The following is a 20608-nucleotide window of genomic DNA, read 5'->3' on the forward strand; positions in this document are numbered from 1 at the left end:
TGCTCCAATTTGAAATTGAAAAGGAAAAAAATAAGTGGAGCTCCTTTTGTCAATTATGTAAACTAAATGTCCAGTACCAGTTGGTCTAATAGCATAGTCTCCTCTTCGTAAGTGGAAGGTTGTGAGTTCGACTCACGAAAAACTAGTTGTAGCATTTGAGTTGTATATCTGATTAAAAAAAATTACATGAACTAAATAAAAATATTAAATTATTGCTGCTCCGAAGGAAATTTAAATAAAATATTTCCTTGAATTGTTGCCCATGATAGCATTTTTTTGGGGGCCAATATGTATGTCACTTCATTCTCTCTACGAAGTTGTTGAAGGGTCCTGAGCAAGCACTGCAAGAAAACAAACAACATCGTATATATACGTTTTCGATCATTTAGAATTATCTCGAGAATAATTGAGAAGCAACAAGATAAAATAAAATAGAGTACATTGCTACATGCCATATATCTGACCTCTTTGTTTTGTAGATCACTGCAAAAGGACAACGAACCAATTACTAAATATATCAAATTGTACAAAATGAAGATTAACTCAGAGAGTACTAGTATTATCTAAAGAGAGGAACAGAAGCATACGGATGTTTGTTGTGATCAGGGAAAATTATAGCACTGCAACAATTGAAAATTAATTAGTTGACCAATGAATAAACTAATTCTAAATCATTCAACTTTTTATTTTTTTATTTTTTTAAGACTAGTTAAGTAAATATTTTGATATTAAGAACACTTACTGCTCTCTTTCTTGGTCTGGGCCGGAGATTGATATAACGAGTAAACACATCTTCAATCCTGATTTCAACAACAGCATTTGTTATTAAATAACTAATTATCAATAAACCAGAAGAAGGGAAAACAAATAAAATCGTAAAACCCTAAAAAGCTATGATAAATCCTAAATTCATTAATCTTGAATAATGTTATTGTTGAATACATAAATGCGAACGACAGTCGTTCATATATGACTTCAAAAATTACTAACAATTGAAATATGCAAAACAATCCTTTCAAAAAAAAAAAAAAAAATATGCAAAACAATTGATATATGAAAATCTACAGTAGGTTTTGCATATATCAATGGTTAATTACCGTCTATACGGTTGAGCAAAACACGTTGATGGAATGATGGAATTTGTCTTTCTTCCTAAGAGGAACGCAAAGGATATTCAAACAAAATGGTCAGAGATTCTATTCCCAAGTTGATTGTAGACACTAAAAATTTAATGAAAATAAAATTCATTAAATAATTCGGTCAACACTTGAAATTATGACCGAACAGATACAAGTCGACATTTGGGTCCCACAAAATGTGCACGTGGCTTGTGAGTAAGCAAAACCAAGCGGACTCAGGGAATGACACGTGGCGGCATACAAAAAGCCCGATGACAATAAATAAATTTGTTCCGACTTAATCAGCTGATACAAAAAACGGATCAATCAAATTAAATCAATTGATTCCGAGTCAAATCAAGTATTAAATTTCGTCTGCTGATTAAATGTCAATTTGTTTAAATTGATAATCAAGATGAAAATCAGCCATCAAATTAATTGGCTAATTCCTTAATAGTCGTGATTAAATCAGTTAATAAAAGCTGATTGATTTGATTATGCTATTAATGAAATACAATCAAAATCAGCCATCAAGTTAATTGGATAATTCCTTAATAATCGTGATTAAATCAGTTAATTATGGCTGATTGATTTGATTACGTAATTAAGGAAAATACAATTAATTACGTGTCATCAAGGCATTCCAAATTGAGAGAGACGCCGACACTATAAATACTCCTTCTCAAATCAAGAGAAGGACTTCAGCCAAAATAGAGAAGAAAATACTCTCGGAATCTCTAAAGCCTCCCAAGCACGTGTGAAGAACCCTCAAGCTGCCAAATAGCCGGTTCCTCACCAACCTCAAGTCAAAGCGTTCGTCATGTGTCAACTCTCGTGATCATCATACCACTCAAGATCAAGCGTCAAGCCCTTGAGCGAAATTCATCGTCGGAGATCGAATCAGAGGATTACCAAAGATTGTAACCCGCACTTAAATTAATAAAATTATTATTTTTGTACACGTGTCTGCATTCTCTTTGCTTTCAGATTTTTGTGTTTACAAATTGGCACACCCGGTGGGACCTCTTTGCCTCTCATCTCCTTCTCCGTAAGACGATTCCAAACAAATCCGTTTGAGCAATGGCTTCCAAGAACATTCAAGTCATCCCGAAGAACAAATCCAAGACAACGACCTCGAAATCGAGCAGCAGCTCATCTGGTCACGTCACTCGAAGCATGGCAAAGATTCAGCCTACAACATTTGTGGCTTTGCCATCTAAGCCTCGCCAACCAATCATCACCCTAGAAAGTCTAGGGGCGGGGAAGCATGTCCCTCGAAGTGAAGAGAGACAAGCTCCAAACATAAAACCAAGGGAACGGTCGTTCTCTCCTGTCTCAGATGATCACCCAAGCACTGGATCATACCATGGAAGTCCTAATGCTGAAGAAAATGACACTTCTGGGATGCCGTCAGACAGTGCGTCTCACCTCTCAGCAATGCAAGTCATGATGACTGGGGCAACCACGCTAGAAGAGCAGGTAGCTAATCTGATGGAGGCGGTTCAAAAGCTCACCAATACCGTCGAAGAAAAAGATATGCAGATTGCTCAACTTTGGAGCAGGCTCGAGAAGCAAAATGAAGAGGATTCTGCTAGGATTCAGTTCAAGAATGACAAAGACAAACAAGAAGAAACTTCAAAGGCAAATGACAAGGACAGTGATGGCCAGCTTGGTTCTTTGTTCGTCCAGCAGCTGCAAGACATGATCAACAACTCCATTAGAGCTCAATATGGAGGTGCCTCTCGTGATTCCCTCACATATTCCAAGCCATACACAAAAAGGGTGGATAGCCTGAGGATGCCCTATGGGTACCAGCCGCCCAAGTTTCAGCAATTCGAGGGAAAGGGCAATCCAAAACAACATATTGCTCATTTCGTCGAGACTTGCAACAATGCTGGAATGGAGGGAGATCATCTCGTTAAGCAGTTTGTACGTTCGTTAAAAGGCAATGCCTTTGAATGGTACACGGATCTGGAACCTGAGTCAATCGACAGTTGGGATCAGATGGAGCGTGAGTTCCTGAATCATTTCTATAGCACAAGACGCACAGTTAGCATGATGGAACTTACTAGCGCCAAGAAATGGAAGGATGAACGCGCAGTTGATTACATCAATAGGTGGCGTTCATTGAGTCTTGATTGCAAAGATCGACTGTCAGAAGTATCTGCAGTGGAAATGTGCATCCAAGGTATGCACTTTGATTTGCTATATATTTTGCAGGGAATCAAGCCCCGTACGTTTGAAGAGCTGGCTACGCGAGCACACGACATGGAGTTGAGTATAGCTAGCCACAAAGGGAAGAAAGAGTCGATTGTTGACCAAAGGAAAGACAAGGTCTTCGGAAGCAAGTTTGACAAGGCACCGAGGAAATCTACAAAAGAATCGATGGCCGTCAACATTGCCCCAATCAAAATCTCTACACGAGATAAGGAGGTTAAGAAAGCAGAGCCAACTCGCTCCTATGACAGAACGAAGCGTTCGTTGAAGGAATGGCAACAAAAGACATATCCCTTCCCAGATTCTGACGTGGCAGGCATGTTGGAAGATTTACTTGAGAAGAAGGGGATAGAACTCCCAGAATGCAAGCGGCCCGAGGAAATGCATCGTGTTACGGATCCGAAATATTGCAAGTACCACCGGCTCATCAGTCACCCAGTTGAGAAATGCTTTGTTCTGAAAGATTTAATAATGAATCTCGCCAAGCAAGGAAGAATTGAGCTGGATGTCGACGATGTTGCTGAGGTAAATTGCACTACCATCGTGTTTGGTTCATTCGAGCCTGCCCCGTTGCCTTCTCTTCCAATGAAAGCACCATATCAGCTCTCGAGGAAGCCATGCATGAGTTCAAAGTTAGAGAAAGTGAAGCCAACCCAGCAAGCGAGCCTCGCACATGTTGCTACCCCAAAGGTTGACTCAGTTGTTGATGATGAGGGATGGATACTTGTCACTTGAAGGAAGGCATGCAAGAGTCCATCGTCAAATTTACCTATCACTCAAGCAAAATGCAAGCAATCACAAGAAAGTCGTCAGCATCTCGAGAAAGGTGGGACGAGATTTGTCAAAGGAAAGGGCAGTCCTTCCGTTCAAAAACCCCATAGTGTGGTTTCACCAACAAGAATCTTTCCCAAAAGAGGTGACGAACAAGAAAAGGTGAGAGCTGCCCACATGACAACAAGCTATGAAATTGGTTCGAAGGATTCTGCCAAGGCTGAGTCAAGCACGGTCAATGCAAGCCAAAAGTCAGAAGAGAACGAGGTGTTGAAGCAGCTAGAAGACCTACCCTTGCATTTTAGCATCTCTGATCTACTACAATTGCCAAAATCGACAAGATGCGCTTTGGTACAGTTGTTGATCGACATAGGCAAGAACTCCGTAGAGATTAACAAGGTGAAACAGAAGGAATGCGTCACGTGTATTGCAGATTGTGACGCCATCCACTTTACGGATGAAGACCTTCAGTTAGGCTCTAAGCCGCACAATAGACCTCTCTTCGTGACAGGGTACGTGCGAGATCAGAAGCTAAACCGCATGCTTGTAGACGGAGGGTCCGCTGTAAACATTATGCCTAGGTCAACCATGAAGCAGCTTGGCATCAATGTGGAAGAGTTGTCTCGAAGTCGTCTCATGATTCAAGGCTTCAACCAAGGGGGGCAAAGAGCCATAGGCATGATCCGAGTAGACATGACAATTGGAGAAATGAAGTCGAACACTTTGTTCCACGTGATCGATGCGAAGACCTCCTACAATTTATTGTTAGGACGACCGTGGATTCACGAAAATGGTGTCGTCCCCTCCACTCTTCATCAATGCTTCAAGTTCTATGATGGCGGAGTAAAAACAGTAGCAGGTGATACTAAACCATTCACTGAAGCTGAATCTTACTTTGCGGATTCCAAGTTCTACATGGATGATGAAACAATAAAGGAAGTTCTCCCAGTTGGAGTACCCTCTACAGGGAAGACTGCGGAAGTGCGTAGTAAGGAAGTGGAATCCAGCACGGCAAGAAGTTGCAATGAGGAACCACATAAAGTTTCGTTGGAAACAAATGTGGTAGCTTCAAAGAACAAAGTCAATTCCTCTGCTCTAGTCCTTCGTTACGTACCAAGGTCTAGGCGAAAAGAAGGGGAATCTCCTTTTGTGGAGGCAAATGAGCAAGAACATCCACGAAAGCTAGATGAGAAGGACGTAGAATTGCTAAAAGAAACATCAACCATACCATTGACGAAGTTGAGCAACGCAACACCTACCGAGCAGCCGCTAAGGGGATTTGTCAAACCAATTCAAGGCAAGACAGAACATGGTACCCTTCCTGACAAAAGGACAAAGGAAGGATTTGACCCTAATGCTTACAAGCTACTAGCAAAGGCTGGATATGACTTTGGTTTGCCAAGCAAAGAGGGTGGCCAAGTCATCCCTGGTAAAAAGGTACATGAGCTTAATGAGTCTCAAAGGAGGTTGAGAGAGCAAGGATGCACAGCTGACCCCGCTAAAGCAGGTCTCGGTTTTGCACCAGGAAAACCGGTCAAAATATCAGGAAGAAGAAAGATTGCGAAGGCAAGCACTCAACATATTAGTGTCGAAGTAATAGAGGAAGAGACTCAAGAATCTGAACCTACCTCTCGCGTTTCGGCATTTGATCGCATTCATCCTAATTCTCAAGCTGCGGTGACTGAACAAGCGCTTGAACAAGTTGATGAATTGGCGCCTCGAGTTTCTGTCTTTGATCGTGTCGATACATCAACAAGCCGAATCTCAGTTTTTAATCGCATAACCCAAACGACCACTCGAGCTTCCGTGTTCAAAAGGTTGTCATCTTTAGATGAAGGAAATGAGAAATCTGAGTCAGCTCCTCGAAAGTCTGCACTTGAGAGGATACAAGCACCTAAAGAGCAACAAAAGAAAAAGAGAAAGAGGATTGACGACCAAGGAAACGACAAAGAGATCCGAAGTCTCATCCTGTCACGCATGAAGCGACGCTCTGTGTTAGAGGTGAGCTCAAGCAAACAACTCAAAGTGAAGGAGCATACCATTGTACTCACTGGCCAAGTCGGAACGAGTAATGTTGATGGCAATGGCGACGAGGAGATTGTTCAATCTGCCTATCATATCACGGTAGCAGAAGCAGAGGCTTTTGAAGGAGATGACCATGATCAATCCGAGGACGAAGTAGATGAAGCTCCTCCAGAATTTGAAGACGGGGGGCAAGCTACTGTCGATGAGCTTAAAGAGCTCAATTTAGGAACTGAGGAAGATCCAAGACCTGTCTTCGTGAGCGCTTCCTTGAGTCCTGAAGAAGAAAAGGAATACTATGATCTGCTGCTTGAATATAAAGATGTCTTTGCATGGACATACAAAGAAATGCCTGGCCTTGACCCAAAGGTAGCAGTTCATCGTCTCGCAGTTAAACCTGAAGCTCGACCGATCAAGGAAACATAACGACACTTTCGGACAGAACTCGTTCCTCAAATTGAAGCTGAAGTTGATAAGCTGATTGCTGCAGGTTTCATTAGAGAGGTTCAATATCCTAAGTGGATTGCAAACATTGTTCCCGTCAAGAAGAAGAACGGACAACTCCGTGTATGTGTGGACTTCCGCGACTTAAATGACGCATGTCCGAAAGATGACTTTCCTTTGCCCATCATTGAACTCATGGTGGATGCAACAACAGGACATGAAGCTTTATCCTTCATGGATGGGTCATCCGGGTACAATCAAATTAGGATGGCTTTAGAAGATGAAGAGCTTACTGCATTCCGCACTCCCAAAGGCATTTACTGCTACAAAGTCATGCCATTCGGGTTGAAAAATGCTGGTGCAACATATCAACGTGCTATGCAGAAAATCTTCGGAGACATGCTTCACAAGTACGTGGAATGTTATGTCGACGATTTAGTGGTCAAGTCAAAAAGGAGGACAGATCACTTACAAGACCTAAGAAGGGTGTTCGATAGACTCCGCAAGTACCAACTCAAGATGAATCCTCTCAAATGTGCTTTTGGCGTCAGTTCAGGCAAGTTTCTTGGATGCATTGTGAAACATCGTGGCATTGAAGTGGATCAGTCAAAGATTAAGGTTATTCAAGACATGCCTGAGCCAAGAAATCTACGCGAGTTAAAAAGTCTCCAAGGACGACTCGCTTTTATTAGACGGTTCATATCGAACCTCGCAGGCCGTTGTCAGCCTTTTAGTCAACTTCTGAAGAAGGATGTGCCTTTCGTATGGGATAAAGCTTGCCATAACGCCTTTGAAAGCATAAAGAAGTACTTGGCAAGCCCTCCAGTGTTGGGTGCACCCGTCCTTGGGAAGCCGCTCATCCTCTACATTGCTGCTCAAGAGCGATCACTCGGAGCACTCCTAGCCCAAGAAAATGAAGAAAGGAAGGAGAAAGCGTTGTATTACTTGAGTCGAACTCTCACAGGACCAGAATTGAACTATCCACCGATAGAGAAAATCTGTCTCGCTCTCGTCTTCGCCATCCAAAAGTTAAGACATTACATGCAAGCGTACACAGTGCATCTAGTGGCACGAGCTGACCCAGTCAAGTTTGTTATGTCACAACCAGTCTTGACAGGGAGAATGGCAAAATGGGCACTACTCCTCAATCAGTATGAGATCATCTACATACCGGCCAAAGCGGTTAAAGGACAAGCATTAGCTGATTTCCTAGCAGACCATCCTATCCCCGCGGATTGGGAGATTTCAGATGACTTGCCAGATGAAGAGGTCTTTAACACAGAGGTTTTCCCTGCTTGGCAAATGTTCTTTGATGGGTCTTCTAAGGCAGATGGGGCAGGAGCTGGTGTGGTCTTCATTTCTCCGCAAAAGCAGATATTGCCTTATGCCTTTACTCTTAGTAAACTATGTTCCAATAATGTTGCTGAGTACCAAGCGCTAATTATGGGACTACAAACTGCAGCTGAAATGAAAATCTCAAATCTAGAGGTGTATGGAGACTCGAAGTTAGTAGTTGATCAATTACTAACTATCTATGAAGTGAAGAAAGAGGATTTAGTTCCTTATTTTCAGCTTGCCACGCAACTATTAAAGGGTTTTGATGCTGTCACACTAATGCATGTGCCAAGAAAAGAAAATCAAGTGGCAGACGCTTTGGCCAACTTAGCAGCGGCTTTGGCATTGTCAGAGGATGAAGTCATACACCTTCCAGTCTGCCAACGGTGGGTCGTACCGACAATCTCTGATCTTTGGCATGAAGACTCCAATGTTGTCTCTATCTACGTAATTGATGTTGATGACTGGAGGTATCCGTTGATTGATTACCTTGAGCGAAATAAGCTTTCTGATGACCCAAAGCAACGCTCGGACATAAGACGAAGAGTACCACGCTTCTTCTACTACAAGGAGACTCTTTATCGACGATCATTCGATGGATTGCTCCTTAGATGTCTGGGGAAAGAGGAAGCTGCTAAGGCTATGGAGGAAGCTCATTCAGGAGTATGCGGAGCTCACCAGTCAGGTCCTAAGCTCCATTTTCAAGTAAAAAGGATGGGTTACTATTGGCCCACCATGGTTAAAGATTGCATGGAGTATGCACAAAGGTGTCAAGCTTGCCAGTTTCATGCAAACTTCATCCATCAACCACCAGAGCCGTTGCATCCAACAATTGCTTCCTACCCCTTCGATGTGTGGGGACTTGATGCTGTTGGGCCAATAACTCCAAAATCCTCCGCTGGTCACTCATACATTCTAGCAGCTACGGATTCCTTTTCAAAGTGGGCAGAGGCGGTGCCGCTTAGGGAAATAAAGAAAGAAAATGTTGTAGACTTCATCAAAGGGAATATCATTCAACGATATGGTGTTCCGCGCTGCATCATCACAGACAATGCCAAGTACTTTTCCAATAGTGCCATGGAGAAACTCTGTGAGAAATATCACTTCAAGCTGCACTTTTCTTCTATGTACAATGCCCCCGCTAACGGATTGGCTGAGGCATTCAACAAGACATTGTGTAATATTTTGAAGAAGGTTGTCAGCAAAACAAAAAGGGATTGGCCTGAAAGAATGGGCGAAGCGCTCTGGGCCTATAGAACGACATATAGAACTCCCACAAAGCTACACCTTACTCCTTTGTATATGGTGTTGAAGCGGTCTTACCCTTGGAGAAACAAATTCCATCTCTGAGGATTGCTTTGCAAGAGGGATTGACTGATGAAGAGAATGCCAAGTTGCGCCTTCAAGAGTTGGAAGCCTTAGATGAAAAGAGACTTGACGCGCAACAACACTTGGAATGCTATCAAGCTCGAATGTCACGAGCTTTCAACAAAGGGGTTCGACCTCGATCCTTTCAAGTTGGTGACCTAGTGCTTGCCGTGCGCAGACCTATCATCATGACACACAAGACTGGTCCTAAGTTCAAGTCAAAGTGGGATGGTCCCTATGTCGTCAGCGAAGTCTACACCAATGGAGCCTACAAAATTGTGGCTGAAGATGGCCTGAGAATTGGCCCCATAAATGGAAAGTTCCTGAAGAGATACTATGCTTGAAGAAAGTAAGAAGACGCTCCTAGCCAGCACGAGCATAAACTGCACATGGCACAATAAAAAAATTAAAAAAAAATAAAAGTCCGTTGAGTTGAAAACCCGAAAGGGCGGCTCAAGCAAAAAAAGGACTAACAAAAAATTTCACTTCATCCATAACCCTTGAACTACGTGATGACTTGATTCCTTCATTTGGAGGATACGTAGGCAGCTTGGGAATAACAATCTCAAGTTCAGTCACATAAAATAAAAATAAAGGGTTTGTTTACCATTCATAAAGTAATAAATAGAAAAGTACTTTATTTTCATAATAAGTTATGACTGTCAAAGTTTGACTTATTACAAGTAATAAAGGAAAGTGAAAACAAATCATCATAGACTACAAAGTGGAGAACAGCTCTTCACACCCAAGTTAAACCCTTGAAGCTATTGCGGTGACTCTCAAAATTATCTCGCAATGATTTTGTCGTCTCAAGCTCTGCAGTGGTCACCTCGGGGGTCTCTTGGATTTGAGTCTTCTCTTTTTCTAGGTCAACAAGCTTCTTCTCCTGTAGTAGAAGTCTCTTGTCTAGTAAAGTCATTGTTTGCTCCAATTTTCGCTGTTCCTCCTTGAGCTTCTCCAAAGACTTGAGGACAGATTGGCGATGATTAGAGTCAGCTTGACAAATTGAAGTAACCTTTACAATTTCTGACTCTGTCTCAGCCAGACGTTGGTTACGTGTGCCTAAAGTAGCCTTGCGTGAACAAGCAAGTCGTGCCAAGTTGTATTGGTCCGCACTGGTCAACAATCTCTCAACTTTGCCCCTTACGGATGAAGGATCAATCCCATAATGGCTAAGCTCAGCTATCAGCTTGTCAAGTTCCCCTTTGCTGGAAAGAATGGTCTTTGAGGAGTGCTTCATTATCATATCCTCAATTTGCTCACAAACTGCTGTAGCAGCTTGTTGACGAATATCACGAAGTCTTTGACTAGCATCTATAACAGCAGCTCCACCAAGAGAGGCCTCAGAAAAGGCTATGGTGTTCAGAGGCTTGGGAGGATGCACTTTGGTAAGTGGACCTGTACATGCATCATTAGTTTAAAAAAAAGAGAGAAGGCTTAAAGTGCAATGAAAATATACAAGAGTTAAGAATTGTACTTGTAGGGTCAATTTGCTGTGAGTCATTCTTTGCATTGGATGTTCCTTTCGTGGGTAAAGCGTAAGCCTCAAGTTCCGCTGCAGAAGGAACACGTATAGGGTCTGAAGAGGCGTCATCATTCCCCCAAAGTGAATGACCATCAATCTCTACCCCCTGAAAAGATAGGAAAAGAACAATTCAAGTTCCAAAAAAAAAAAAAAAACAAAAAAAAAAACAAAAAAAAAAATAATAATAAATAAAATCAAATGACGCAAGTCCAAAAAAAGGGTTACCTCATTATGTTGCAGCATCAGTTGTGAAGAAGTTGGAACGTCACCAAGAAAGTCAGTATTCAGAGTGAACTCAGCATTGGGATCGCAATAAGTGGGGCCAAGACTGGTGTCAGTTTTCCGACGCTTAAAGTGCACTTCACTATTACTATCGCTGCTTCCACTACGCCTTCTTTCTTTGATGGCAGGTCTTTTCAGCTTAGGTGGATGAGCCAAAGCAATGTGAGAGTCTAAAGAGTCCCCATCATCTTCTAGAGTGTTGAGCGGATGAGTCTGACAATCACTACTAGGAAGCAAAGCCCTATTAGGAGGCACATGGACATTGGTGCTACATTCAACTTCACGAGGCATCACATTTTTGTGATGAGGCGATGTTGCATGGGTGACGTTCTTATCTTCTTTTGTTTTTAGAGTCTTGTGCAGTGGTCCACTAATAGGCGCTACCCTCGTTGCCTTCACTGGTGTAGAACGATACACTTTAGACCACCAATCAACATAGTCTCGGGTAACCATGTACTCCGTGATATCACTCTGGATCGGCAACGTTACCACACACTTGGTGTTCATCCTAGTGCAAGAGTCCCAATGCTTATAAATCAAAGCCAATACGCTGGTGCGAATGTCATTCTTAAGACTGCCAGGAATGTCTTGGACATAACCAAACTGTCGACTGAACCGATGTGGACTGTATGGCTGAATGACTCGTCGGTTGTCCTGTCTGAAAGAAAGATACCCAGATCGAAGGCTGATGAGATATATGAGGTCTAAATTGGAGATGTTATCGCGGTTGATAATCACCCTGCTCTCCGAAAATACCCTCGCAAATGCACCCATCCTCACATTGTCACACGCGTTGAACAAAGAAAGAGCCTGTGAGTCTCCAATATTCTTAGCTGAAAATTCTCCGGAGAAGCGAACCATACGGGGCCTTAGGTCGTTGGGAAGTGGAGACTGAAAGTGGGTGCCGAAGTACTCTGCTAGCCATGCATAAATATAATGAAAAGGAAGAGCAGCCGAGCAGTTACCTGGATCGCTAGAAACAGAAATCTCGTTCAAACCTTGATAGATGCTGGCCAGTACTGGTACCGCTAGGCAAAACTGTACACCCTGTGACATTTTGCTGGCAACTTTGAATACTCCCGGACGGATCAAACCAGTGTCGTCTCTGGAAAAAACAAACAGGCACAACCAACAAGCAAGAAAGGCAGCCAAATAGGTGGACTCTATATCTTCACCCTCCATGCCTAAGTCATCAAATGCTGCGCGATCTGCAGAAGTTCGGTGTCGGATCTCGTGGATCTTGCCAGATGGATTAAACGCATTTAGGGGTGGATCTCTTTTGTTCCTTTGGCGTTTGTTCGGAGGCCTCTTATAGCGCAAAGCTCCTCTATACCAGTATTGTATCCATGAGGTTATCTTCACTTTCTGCCCTTGACCTTCCTTGCAAAGATTATGGTAGGCGAGAAACAAATAGCGGCAGCTCTGTTGACTCCCTTTGCTTGTTGCAGAAAGCTCTTCAGCAGTTGGAACTACCTCATCATAAAACCGTCCAGCAATGGGCAAACCTCCGAGTTGGTCCAAATCCCAGAGGGAGATGGACATTTCTCCTCTAGATGTGTGGAGGGTATTCGTCGCAGGGCACCAGTACGCGCAGAAAGCCCATATGACAGGTGCAACACGATCATAGTTGAATAGTGAGGCGAATATCGCTCGATGGAGACCGGCCTCCCGAGTAAGCTTGCCATTCCTGCTTAGGGGAAATATCATCAATGGTCACTGAGTTATGACTTATTCGACACTTAACTCACTGTATTTTCAAAAATATCACTTAACTCACTCAGTTTTACATCCGTCTTTCACTTAACTCACTGCCGTTAATTCTACCGTTAGAAGCCGTTAAAATTGAGGGTATATTTGTCAAAACACTTAAAAATCATTTTTAACTTAAAAAAACTACATTTATTAGACTTTTTTTCAATTTTTTTAAATTTCTGAAATTTCTAATAAAAAATGATTTTTTTAACTTAAATATAATTTGAAAAAAATTGTCTTTTTTTTTTTAAAAAAAAGTTAGAAATGCATTTTTTTAGTGTTTAGATAAATATACCCTCAATTTACATTTATTAGACTTTTTTCAATTTTTTAAATTTATGAGATTTCTAATAACAAATGATTTTTTTAACTTAAATATAATTTGAAAAAAAAAATTGTCTTTTTTTTTTAAAAAAAAAAGTTAGAAATGCATTTTTTTAGTGTTTAGACAAATATACCCTCAATTTTAATAGCTTTTAACGGCAAAATTAACGACAGTGAGTTAAGTGAAAGACGGATGTAAAACTGAGTGAGTTAAGTGATATTGTTGAAAATACAGTGAGTTAAGTGTCGAATAAGTCATAACTCAGTGACCATTGGTGATGTTTTCCCTTCCTGCTTAAAATATCTTCTACCCATTCCCAGTAGAACTCTGTGTAAGAAAACCCGCCATTTGTTCGAAATGCATTGCTCCACTGCACTGAGCTATTGCATATGCGATCGTTGAGAAGCGTGAATGGGGTCTGGGGAGTGTTCTGATCATGATGCGAAGACTTAAGCAACCGTACATGCGAGTTTTGTTGGTCTCTACCAGATCGTAGTTGTCGAAACATAGCAAGCTGGCGAGGTGCTACATAAGTCCACTGGAGGATGTGAGCTGAAGGGTCATAAGGAGGGACATCGATTGCTTGAGGCCCAGTCAACGATGGATACACCTGCAGAGTAGTTCCATCACTTTGAGCGTCCTCCGGATCTTCGAGGATGGTGACTGTCCCTTTCTTGAAGCACTTGAAGAAAGCCATGGCCACAAAAGGACGAGAAGCACGATAGCGAGTGCCTGACGATGTACGCGAAGCCTAACCGCTTTTGGTGGACCCTACCACGCACAAATGTGGAGGAATCCAAGCGTTTAGGACGTCCGCGTTCTTCTCTCTGTGAGCCGCCAAACACGCGAAGCCTAACCGCTTTCAGTGGACCCTACCACGCACAAATGTGGAGGAATCCAAGCGTTTAGGACGTCCGCGTTCTTCAATTACCACCAAAATCCTGAAAAAAAAAAGAGAAAAATATATATATGTTCAAAAAAAAAGTAACGACGCTATGGCATGTGAAGAGAACGATTAGAAGAACATATGGATAAATCATGCTTTTGTTGTGAAAAAATAAAATTTAAAAAAATAAAATAAAATAAAAAATCATGCTATGGGCTACAGTGTTGCACATGCATATAATTATAATTCCATATGTACTATGTTAGAAGGTGCACAAGATATGTGAAAGAAATAATAAATAAAGGTTAATAAGCAGCCTACCTCGCAGCTACCAAAAAGCTTGCGCCAAATCAAGTTTCCAGGAGAAGACACTAGTAGCAGCAAGTTTATCACCAAATCCCTGAAAAGAAAGGAAAAATATATATATTTAGAACATGACAAGGTGCGAAAAAAAAAAGAAAAAAAAAGAAGAGATAACAAAAAAAGGGGGTGGCTGCAGCATCATGAAAAAAAAATGATGGGGTCCATATGAATATGATAGGTGATTCACCTTGGCATGAAAAAAAAAAAAAAAAAAAAAAAAAAAAACCATGATTCTGCACGTGCATATATATATACATAAAGTATCTATCATGAAATTATCCATTATGGCAGAAGGATACGTGTATATATGCGTATATATATATATATATATATATATATATATAAAGGATGAAACATGGGACTGGCTGTTGTGTCAGAAAAGCATCTTGAGTTCCATATACATATGTAAAAAAAAGGGGATGAATCATGGAAGTATGTCAGATCCCTTAAAAAAAAACGAAGTTAGCGTTTTGGAAGGTTTTGCTGATGCTGAGTATCTCTCTGACCCACACAAAGGTCATTCCCAAACTGGTTAAGTATTCACCATGGGTAAAGACTGTGATATCTTGGAGGTCTACAGAAATAGACCCTAGTCGCTATATCTTCGAACAATGCAGAGACCATTGCTCTTCACGAAGAGATTCGTGAATGTATATGGATTGGATCCATAATTACGCATGTTCGAACAATTGTGGTTTGAAGTCTACCATAGATGAGCCTACGAGCATTTAGGATAATGCAGCTTGTTTTGAACAAATGAAGTAAGGCTACATCAAAGCGACAACACCAAGCTTAATCAACAACAACAGACTCTCCTCAAGATCAAAATGAACTAGGTTCGATCTGAGGACAGTGTGGCAGATTTGCTCACTAAGTCATTGCCTAAATTCCACTTTCGAGAAACATGTTGGTAGCATCGTTTACGGAAGTTATCCGAACTCCTATGACCGTAGTCATCAGGGGGAGATGCAGACATCAGGGGGAGATGTCTACATGTATGGTCTCGAAACGTGAAGGGTGTGTTGTGCTATTTTTCCCCTTCGACCGAGGTTATTTTTGTCCCACTGGGTTTTTGTTACTCGGCAAGGTTTTTAACGAGGCAACGAGAGAAGCACCGCGTTTGGACAACACAAGGGGGAGTGTTTAAGGATATCTCTATTTGTGTTTGGCCCAAACTCTAGGTTACTTGACCTAGTGGTAATAGGGTTAAATTAGAAGGATCTAGATTCCTATTCAATGTACGATTACTTTCCTTGTACGATTGAGATTCTATGCATTGTAATCCTCTATATAAAGAGGCCCCTATTATCAATGAGAATACACAGCAAATTCCTCTCAATTTCAGTTTCTCTACAACACGTTATCAGCACGAGCCCTAACCCTAGCTTTAGAAACCAAAACCCCAGAAATTGATCAAGCTCCACCGGATTAGCCTTGCCTGCGCTACTACTGCCCCCGCAGCCCCCGCGTCGCAACTCAACGCTAACCCTACCAGGTTAGCCTCGCTGCCCATGCAGCGCCCGCAAGCCCTGCTTGCCTTCTACCCTCGCGCGCTCGCCTGCCCTAGCGACCGTGACTCACCAGCGACCTCGCGGCATCCCCGCAGCATCCTCGCGGCATCCCTGCAGCGACCTCGCGGCATCCCTGCAGCGACCTCGCGGCATCCCTGCAGCGACCTCGCGGCATCCCTGCAGCATCCTCGCGGCCCTGCATTCTCGCAACACCGCGACCCTGCAACACAGTCCACATTCGCAACCCCGCGACATGCCCACGATACCGCGACCCCCGCGACACCGCGACCTCGTGCCCTCGCGACTCCGCGATTCCACGACCCTCGCGTCTTCGCTACCACGCTGCAATCCTACAAGTCTGCATACTTGCACTAGGACTGAAGCTCGTCTCCAATCCTACGACAAGGACCATATGTGTTCTGCAATCCTAAGAGGTAAACTTTTCTAAAAGTTCCTGTTTTTGAAGTTTTTTCATTCTTTTCTTCTTTTCTCGGGGACTTACAACCTCGCCTCTTCTACCCCCCTTTCTTCTTCATAGGGGAGACCGAATTAAGCCGAACTGTGGGGGTTCGTGCTCACTCCAAGCTTGGAGCTTGTTGAGATCTCCAAACTTAGAGTTTGTAGAGAATCTATGATCGACCACTTACATCATTGTTTCGATCTAATCCAATCCCTCTTGGAATCGAATTTCTTGGAAGCGACTACGCTCGGAAATTCCTAATTTCTTGGAAGCAACTACGCTCAGAAATTTTATATGTTTTCGTGGTAGCTTTTTCCGCTCCGAAACTAACCCTAATTTCTTGTTCTCTTTCAGGATGAGTAACCTGAACAAATTGGACTTTGCTCCATTGGGAACAACTGGCTCTGGATATCACAGGTGGGTTCGTGATGTCCGCCAGCATCTCAAGGCCAATGGAATCCTGGATACGATTCTCAAACCTAGCCAGGACGTGCTAACTGTTGAGCAAGCTCAAGCTTTGGAAGCAAATAGAGCAGCCTTCGAGGCAAATAAGGCGAAAGCCATCATCCTAATGACTCGTCATATGGATGATTCGCTCCAGTACGAGTGTATGAATGAAGAAGACCCCAGAAAGCTGTGGGCCTCACTCGAAGAAAGATTTGGCAACGTCCGTGACTCCCTGCTTCCTGACCTAGAAGTGAGATGGCATAGCCTCCGCTTCTGTGATTTCAAGTCAGTTCTTGACTACAACTCGGAAGCACTTCGCATTAAATCCTTAATGGAATTCTGTGGTAAAGAGATCACAAATGCGATGTTGATTGAGAAGACTCTCTCTACTTTCCCCGTCTCTGCATTGATGTTTGCTAAGAACTATCGAATCGATATTAATGCAAGACGAATCACAAGGTTTCATGAGCTCATTGGAGCTATGAATGTCGCTGAAAAGCATGACAACATCCTTGTGAAGAACTATAATTCGAGATCCGTGGGAACAGAGTATATTCCGGAATCCAATTATAGTCGCGCCCTAAAGAGAGGGCGCCAAGAGCGAAACCCTAATATTAGGGATACTTCTGGACGTTCTGGTCCATATAATCGCTCTACTTGGGAAGGTAACCGCCAAAATAGGCGAACACGAAACCGAAGAGGTAAACGTGGAAAGAGAGAGGGAGGCAACGCCTCTGGCCATGTTGGTGGCGCCACCAACACTAAGAGCCATCTAAATGACGCTTTCAAAGCGCCTCAATCAATGGAGTTTGAGCAAAGAGATGTATGTTCCCGATGTGGAGTGTCTGATCATTGGGCACACATTTGTAGAGCTCGTGAAGAAATTGTCACCGCCTACAAAACATATTGTGAAGCAAGAGAAGCTCACTATGTGGAACAAGAAGATCAAGAAGATGATCTAGAGTAAAGGGTTGAAGACTACAAATTTGGCTGGGATCAATAGATCGCCAATTCTGTTTAAGCCTTTATTTTCCAAGAGATGTAGGCAATTGCCATATCATTTTTGTAGTAGATGCCAATGTTTTTGTCTTTCTTCAAAGTAGGCGTACTCAACGTAAATGTGGTGTCTAGGAAGGTTTTGAGATTAGTGGTACTTAAGCGAGCCTTGCTCCACCGACATCTCTCTACTCACCTGGTCACATTTATTTTGGAATTACCGAAAGAAGATAGACGACTACCATTGTTTTGCATTAGCTAGCATTTGGATTAGATTCTCCTAATGATTAAGGGACAATGATGTACTCCGTTGGCTTATGAATAAAATTTTGAGTTCTTTTCATTATGACTCCATTTTGATTCATGAGCATGTTACTTTGTGACTACGATGGCTGGGCCATCAGTATTAATTCAAGGACATGGAATAGCCCAAGTCTCTTTGCCAAATGGCACCTTGATTAATGTCACAGAAACTCTCTACGCTCCTAGGGCAACTCGCACTTAAGGATAGCCAACGGATTCCATGCGAAAACGCATATAGAGAACGGAAATGAGTTCCTTTGCAATGCCTCTAATGATTGCGAACGAAGGCGCATCTTAGAGAAGTTTATGTGTCTCTCTAGTGGACTCTATGTCACTATTCGAGCTATTAAATCCAATAAAGTTATGAGAGAAGATCTCTTGGATTTAGACACATATTGGCTTTGTCTCGACAGGATAACTCACCCTGGTCATGATATGGTGATCCGTCTACTAAAGACTTCACATGGACACCCTCGAGCGAAATGAAGCAAGAATCAAAAATTGGTTCCTGGACTTAGCAAGACCGCAACAATTGCAGCATCTGGCGCTGCAGCTGTCTTGGGGCGCCATATGGCCGCCCAAGTCCCTTGTGACAACGCCATATATGGCGCTACCCATGGCCATGACGCCATGGATGTCAATCCCCATGGTTATAACGCCATTGATGCCACTTCCGATGGTCATGACACCATGATGGGTGATGTAGTCACAAACTTTGCTTCAATATGCGTTTCAGACGCTCAGGCCCAACCAAAATTCTCATTGGTTGCTTCTAAAGCCTCTCGCTCGTTTTACAAAGCCCGTTCCTTAGGAAAATTAGGACTGAGACCGTCCTATGCAAAGGATATGAAAATACTCATTATGTTCTTACATAGAATCCGTAGGGATTCTGTGGACTAATTCCACCAACTTGCGGACGTTTAAATATCTCATGATGTTGGTTGATATGCAAACACGCTGGTCACGTGTTGTGCCATTGTCCACTTGTAATGCTGCTTATGAAACACTCCTAGCACACATCATATGACAACGGGCTCACTCCCTGAATCATCCTATTCAGTCAATTGGATTTGACTATGCTAGTGAGTTTACATCGAAGACTTTCGATAGTTATTGCATTTGGGACTGATGTTGGACATCATATTCCCATGAGCACACCCAAATGGTCTCGCGGAAATGACTACGATGGTAGTCCGGACATTGGTAATGCACAACAACCGCCTTATATCCGCTTGGGGTGATGCAATATCGCATGCAGCAATGCTAATTCGTCTACGACCCACCGCCACTCAATGTACCTCTGCGTTACAGCTAGTGACTGGGTACAAGTATCGTACTTACGCGTATTTGAGTGAGCCATTTATGTGCCAATTGCGCAGCCACAGCGCTCTATGATGGGTCCTTACAGACGAATGGGCAACTCAGTTGGATTTGAGACTCCAACAATCGTCCGCCACTTAATGCCCTTGCATGGCGATCTCCTTACCGCTAGATTTGCGGATGTCACTTTGATGAGACAGTCTTCCCGTCGTTAGGGGGAGATAAGAACACAGATGTTCAGCAGGAACGACAGGAATTGTCGTGGCCTGTCCCCACTATGTCTCATCTCGATCCCTACCCCTACTAAAGTGACGAGATCACACAAATATGCTGCAAACATGCCTGCAAGGATGGACGTCCCTACGAGAGGACGTAGCGCCACCCTACACAGAGGTGGGCATGGCGCCAACACCATAGAGAGTGGCACTCTGGCGTTACAGGCCATGGCCCCAACTAGGATGCATGGGAGGCCCGTGGGTTCGAAGGATACTTTGGCACATTCCAATCCGTTGATCATCGACACTCAAAATCCGTCTCATGAGAATCTTCCGGGTTATGGTTATCGTTGGGGGACGCCTCAACGTTAGAACCCTATTCCTGAGAATATAGAGCTCTATGAAAACTTACACTAGTGTACATGAGATGTGGGATAAAAACTCCATCATAATTGATGATGTAGTCACGCATTTCATTGCGCATGAGTTTGTTGAGTCCGATGATATCGAACCACGCTCCGTTGATGAATGAATGCCAACGTAGAGAGATTTGGCCTAAATGGAAATATGCGATCCAGGTTAAGATGGATTCTCTAACGAAGAGGAAGGTTTTCTGAGCTAGTGATGCCAACACCTCCTGACATAAAACCTGTTGACTAATGGGTCTTCGTTAGAAAGCGTGCTGAGAAAAAGAGATGGCAATCTCGCCTTATGGCGCAAGGCTTCTCACAAAACGCCCTGGAATCGACTACGATGAGACATATTCTCTCGTAATGGATGCCATTGCACTCCACTACCTTGTCAGTTTGGTAGTTTCCTAATAACTGAACATGCAGCTTACAAATGTGGTCACTACGTATCTCTATGGGGATCTAGATACGGAATATACATGAAGGTTCATGGTGAACTTCATTTACCCAAGTCAAGTGGCTCTAGACCACGGAGCGC

The 20608-nt window shown here is 42.9% G+C and overlaps 1 pseudogene; it reads right to left on the reverse strand.

Annotated features, from left to right (window-relative positions):
- Positions 1–209: 209 nt before the first annotated feature.
- Positions 210–20608, reverse strand: part of LOC133711488 (agamous-like MADS-box protein AGL104) — a 22307-nt pseudogene continuing 1908 nt past the window's right edge.

Source organism: Rosa rugosa, chromosome 5 (assembly GCF_958449725.1).
Source record: "Rosa rugosa chromosome 5, drRosRugo1.1, whole genome shotgun sequence".
Lineage (NCBI taxonomy): Eukaryota > Viridiplantae > Streptophyta > Magnoliopsida > Rosales > Rosaceae > Rosa > Rosa rugosa.